The following is a 6000-nucleotide window of genomic DNA, read 5'->3' as shown; positions in this document are numbered from 1 at the left end:
ATTGGTGAGTCCAAAAGACATAACCAGGTACTCATATAGTCCATATCTTGTGGAGAAGGCAGTCTTGGGAATGTCACATGGTCGGATCTTGATTTTGTGGTAACTGGAGCGAAGATTGATCTTTGAGAATACTCTGGCTCTAGCTAACTAGTCAAACAGGATATCAATGCGGGGAAGGGGATACTTGTTCTTGATAGTCACTGCATTGAGGAGTCGGTAGTCCACACACATGCGTAGACTCTCATCCTTCTTCACAAACAGGGCTGGGCAACGCCATGGTGAAGTGTTGGGTCGGATAAAACCCTTTTCCAACAGGTCATTCAATTGGGTCTTTAACTCAGCCAGCTCGGCGGGTTGCATCCGACAAGGTCTTTTTGATATTGGGGTGGTGCCTGGCTGTAGTTCAATGGCAAACTCAATATCCCTATCTGGCGGCATGCCGAGCAAATCATCCGGAAATACATCGGGGTACTCACGGACAATAGGAAGGTCTTCTATCCGGGCTTCTGCTGCAGGATACGCACAAGGATTTGCGTACTCAGGGTGGGACAAGTGTTGGGTAAAGTTGCCGTGTAGAGGTGAGTTTATGTGGATAGCTCGGGCAGACACGTCCAGAATCACCTGTTGTTAGATCATCCAATCCATACCCAAGATGATATCTATCCCTTCTAGGTCAAGGATGATGAGATTTTCCCTAAAAAGGATCTGGCCTAACTTGATAGGCACAAGGTTAACTATCTTGCCTGAAGCTATTTTCCCTCCCGGGGTGGAGATTATATATGACCCTTTTGTGTGACCAACACTCAGCTTACAACTCTCACCAGTCTTATTCCCAATGAAACTATGGGATGCTACCGAATCAAACAAAATAAGAGAAGTTTGATTATGGACAAGGAAGGTACCCGTCATTACTGGCGCACCTTCTAGGAGCTCTGTCAGACTGGTGTAGTGGAGCCGACCCTGGCGAATCTGCACCTTGGGCTTCTTTCCCCTGTTGGCCGCGGCATTACTCTGACGGGGCCGCTGATTCTAGTTTCTGGGGCAGTCCTTGGCAAAATGCCCCTCGTTGCCGCAGGTGAAACAGCGGTTACCATTCGCAGGGCGCGGCGGCGGCGATAAGGTCGGCCGGGGCGCCTGCGGGTGGAAACGAGGTGCTGCCGGTGGTGGAAGGCGAGCAACCCATCGTCCCGACTGCTGTGGCCTGCGGGGCGCCGGAGGGGGAACCATTCTGAATTTTCGAGCGGGCTGGCTTGGCAATGCCATTGGGGCTTTCTACTTCAGGTCAGCCTTGAGGGCCTGCATACAGTCTTCTTGAGAGCTCCAGGCTTAATCCCCTGCGGAACCTATCCCTCTTCTTCTTGTCGGTATCCGCATGATAGCCGGCTTAGCGGCACAGGTCGTTGAAGGCCTACGCGTAGTGCAGAACATCGCGGCTTCCCTGGGTGAGAGCCAGGAACTCGTTGAGCTTGGGCTCTAGTAGACCTTCTGGGATATGATGACCCCTGAAGGCAGTCTTGAATTCGTTCCAGCTGACAACATGGTCGGCCGGTAGCATGGCGTGATAGTGGTCCCACCAAAGCTGGGCGGAACCACGCAGTTGCTGAGCTGCGAACCGGGCCTTGTTCTGGTCGGGGCATGGGGCGGTGAGGAGCTCGAATTTGGATTCGATCGTACGAACCCATGCGTCGGTGTCGAGCGGGTCCTCCGTCTTGTGACAAGTCGGGGGCTGCGTGCCCAGAAAGTCCTCATACCGTGCGACCTGAGGAGGCGGGGGACCTCGTCCTCCCTGCTGTGGGTGCTACGGCTGCTGTTGCCCCTGGACCAAGTGTCTCAGGAGTTCAGTTTGGGCAGCCAAGACATCCGCGAGAGATGGCGGAAGGGGCGGTGGTGGCAGGGGTGCCTGGTTATCCCCACTGCCACTCCGGGCTGATCTGGATCGGGTCAGGTGCACCATCTGCAAGAGTTTACTTTCCATTAGCCATTCAATCTGAAACTTGCTCAATCATAAGGAACAACATTGTATGCAAAACCATAAGTATCCAATTTGCCAATAGGCTAGCAAAATTATCCTTTATCAATTAGGTGCATAACTCTCGTTTTACAGCTTAGTCAGAACTCGTATTGCCTTCAACCTTTTCCACTTTTATTCTGGTTAACCGATAGTGAGAGCATTGCGACCGATGGGGTCCTGCGAGCTTTAAGTCCTGGTCGGCTGGTCCGCGCACGTTCTCGGGGGAGGCGAAGCTCTGCCCTAGGGTCCAGGTATGTCTGACCCTTGACGCTCGGGTCAGGCGGGGTGAAGCCTTGTAACAAGGGGTCGGGCGAGGCGAAGACCTGCCGCAAGAGGTCGGGCGCATCCGACCCTGTGACCCTAGGCCGGGCCAAGTTTTGACAAACCCCAAAGGAGTGGAAACCTTGCGTGCGGCTGCAGCACAAACTTTCACACAACTTCGACATTCCAAGCGTGTCCCAAATGGGTCAGAAGTGGAGTCAAGAGAGAGGTGGGAAACAAGAACTGATTTCACCAAGATCATTTCATTACCGGTCTCTTAACACAGGAGAAGTACTCATCTCAAGGCTAACCTATTACATCACTATCCAAAATTATAGGTTGTCGAGGAGTACAACAAAAGACCAACTTACTAAAGCCTCAACCTAAAAGTCATCCAGATTGCCTACGGAGGAAACATTGTGCGTCGGAGAATGGGCGTCACCATCTTCAATGTCCATACTTGAGACTCCCCCTACCTCCTCGGGGTCTTCCACCTCCTCCTCCTAAACCATAGGCTCATCCAGCTGTATTCCAAAGCATGGATAGCATCGAGCTCAGCGTGGTGCTCAGCCAAGTGCGCATTAGCAACCGCGAGCTCCATCTCCACCTCTAATTTTTCTTCAGCAAGCTGCATCATATCTTGCTCCATGTCAGTCGCTCTTTCTTCTAGCTCGGTGATTCTGGTCTGCATATCGAAGACCTGTATGCCCCTCTGGATAAGCTGATATGACTATTCCACCAAATCTCTCTTGGCGGTGTTGAAATGCTCCTGGGTGTCTACAGCTATCCGAGCTAAGATAGCCATAGCTCTTCCCTAAAGTTCAACCAATCGGTACAAAGCGGACATGCACCGTGTCATGGTAGAAACGGTGACCAGCGAGTGTGAGGCTGCCAACACCTCCATGTTATTTACTCGGTCAAGCCAAGCCGGGTCCATCCGATCCCTGGTGGGGAACAAGCCAATCGGGTCCAAAAGGACCTCAAACGGGTGTAGCCGGCAAAACTGAGTGAGAGCCTGCAAGGCAGCGGACTCCCAAGTATCCTCAAGAGTGTGACCATAGGTCGAAACCTCGAGTTGGGGCCACTTGGGCTGCACAGGGGGTGGAGGTACAACCACTTGCACGTTGCACCGCGACACTCTGTGCTCTTGGTACTCACGTCCTGCATAAAGAGGCGGCGACTGGTACCCAAACCACCTCAAGGTGTCCCACAGAATAGTAGGAAAGCCCTCGAAGTGTAGGAATGTGGAGTGGGAGGTGCCATCGGCGCCACGAAACACATGCCCGGGAGCAGCCATTTGGAACCAAGAACTGAAACAAGCGTGAGATAGAAACCCAAAAGGAGAAAACAGATCGGACAGGGTGAAACACTCGGATTTCCGATCAGAGTACTTACTGAAAAGGTAGCTAGAAATCCTTAAAGCGAGGAAGAGCTTAAAACCAGGGCAAGGTTGTTTTAAAGAATGTGGATTTACAGATTTTAGTTAATGACGCATGCATGACCTACATCATCCTCTCAACCAAAAATAACTGCCAAAAGCCTTGGTCTTACATAGTTAGTACCGGTGGCAAGGCAACAATTACGTCACTCCCTATAGTATCTAGTTGGTTTCTAATATCGTTTCTCTTATGCGAACACGGTTAGTGTACCTGCAGAAAAACACAACCACATGAACCTTTTGTGCCAGCACTCACGAAAGCGTCCCCAACCATTACCATTCACTATAGAAATGGCACCCATGTGTTTAACGCTGCATGGACAACACAACGACCGTGGAAATAGGTCCCCTTTGAATAGGACCATATAACCCTTCGCATACTCGTGATGCAGATTTATGCGCACGTGTCATAGATGTGGGTGATCAACCGTGATGATAGGCCCGTTGGAATCGAACCATACCATCCTTCGTAAGAGTTAACATACGGTACCAGCGCACGTATAATAAACGTGGGCGAAAACAACTGTGATGATAGGGTCCTTTGAATAGAACTCCCTATCAACCCTCGCATAGTCATGATGCGGAAATCAGCACACGTATGATACATGTGGCGAAGTGCTGGAGGTTAGCAAAATAACCAATAGGTTATAGTCACCTAAAATAACCCCAAAATTCCCCTAGGGCCTATCGTACTAAGGTCATCCTTAACGATCGTACGAGATTTTTCAACACATTTCTTGCAAATTTTATTTAGAAAAAGTGTTGAGGATCCATTGTCTTCTCTGTCCAGCTAACCTGCTCTGGTACCAGCTGTGGCGGAACTGCTCGAATTAACTTAACTAAAGCACGGTTAAGTCGCCTGACACGCGATCACTTGCTTTAATCAAGTTAACTCGGCAGTCCGTCGGATTTCATCCGATAGAACCACTATACAGGACCGAATTAGCAGAGCTCACACGAAGGTGAGTGGTTGTAGAGAATACAACAGACCATCCAACAATTAAACAAGTTCAATAATTTATTACAACATTGTTTCGAAAATCAGAGTTTTACAGAGTGTTTAAGAAGCAGATAAAGATAAACCGTCGGAAGCTAGCGCCGGGGGTCGGATGTCACTGATGAGGCCGATCAGGACATCACTGATCCCTCTCCTCGCCGTCCGAGGAGGGATCCCACTCGACCGTCCACCCAGGAGGAAGCTGGGGAGGCCAAGTGCCACAAGCAGCAGACTCGGGAGCTTCAACACCACCTGAAAGATGTGCCACAAGCAAGGCTGAGCTGCTAAGCTCAACAAGACTTAATCGACCAGTGGGAAACTACTCCACCAACATCTAGACATGCAAGGCTCTCTGGCTGAGGGGTTTGTTTTGCCCAAAAGCAACTACAGTAGGTCCTTACTTTCAATATTTTAGCTCCGATTCTAAGTTCATTAACTAGTCTATATTGGCAACTTATGCTAAACAAACTTGGTTTCCAAACAATTTAAAGAACAAGCATCAAGGTTCACATCATCATCATGTTCCATCTTTACTCAGTGTAGCAGTGATCAAGCAGTCCCAAACTGTGAGAAGCAGATGAATCGATTCGAATTTCTTAACCATGCATGGCGAACCTAATCTCACGACATCCGCGCACCACAGAGGGTCGCTTCCTTTGTCGGTCGTCCCCATCAATCCCCTGACCCGTGTCGGGCCCACTTCTCTTGGTACAAGGCTCCACAGACCCGGCCTCTGCCGTTCTGTGACCACACTTGTCACCACATACGGTCTCAAGGGAAAACCTCTATTCCAGAGATACTAGATCGAACCGCTCACGTCCTAGTTCAATCAGGTACTAGGCTTCCCCATCCCATACTAGGTATGAGATTAGTACTTTCAAACACTTGATCACGAACACTATCACATCTCGACCTTAGTCCAATTTCAAGTAGACAGACGGGGCAATCCACCGACCACCAAAAATAGTTCACAGAGCCCTGCCCCGTCCACCGTCCTTATAGTTGTAACCCGAAGGAGAGCAAGCAACTCCTATAACTCGCGAGTGACAGGGAATCACTCAACTTTTACCGAGTCCTGTTAAGCACTACAACTACTCGGACATATCATACTAGTGTTTAGATCAAGGGAACTGAGTCATGCATCTATGGTTTCAAACAACTCCTATAACGTAAATGCACATACATACAATTGAAGGCTTGCACAAGTTTAGAAAGATTGGGTTATGCTCCGGGGCTTGCCTTCGAGCGGGGTGGAAGCGAACTGATCTTCGGCGCTCTCGGCTTCAGCTCCTG

The sequence above is a fragment of the Setaria viridis genome, chromosome 9 (genome assembly GCF_005286985.2).
Source record: "Setaria viridis chromosome 9, Setaria_viridis_v4.0, whole genome shotgun sequence".
NCBI lineage: Eukaryota > Viridiplantae > Streptophyta > Magnoliopsida > Poales > Poaceae > Setaria > Setaria viridis.
This window is presented reverse-complemented; position numbering follows the sequence as displayed.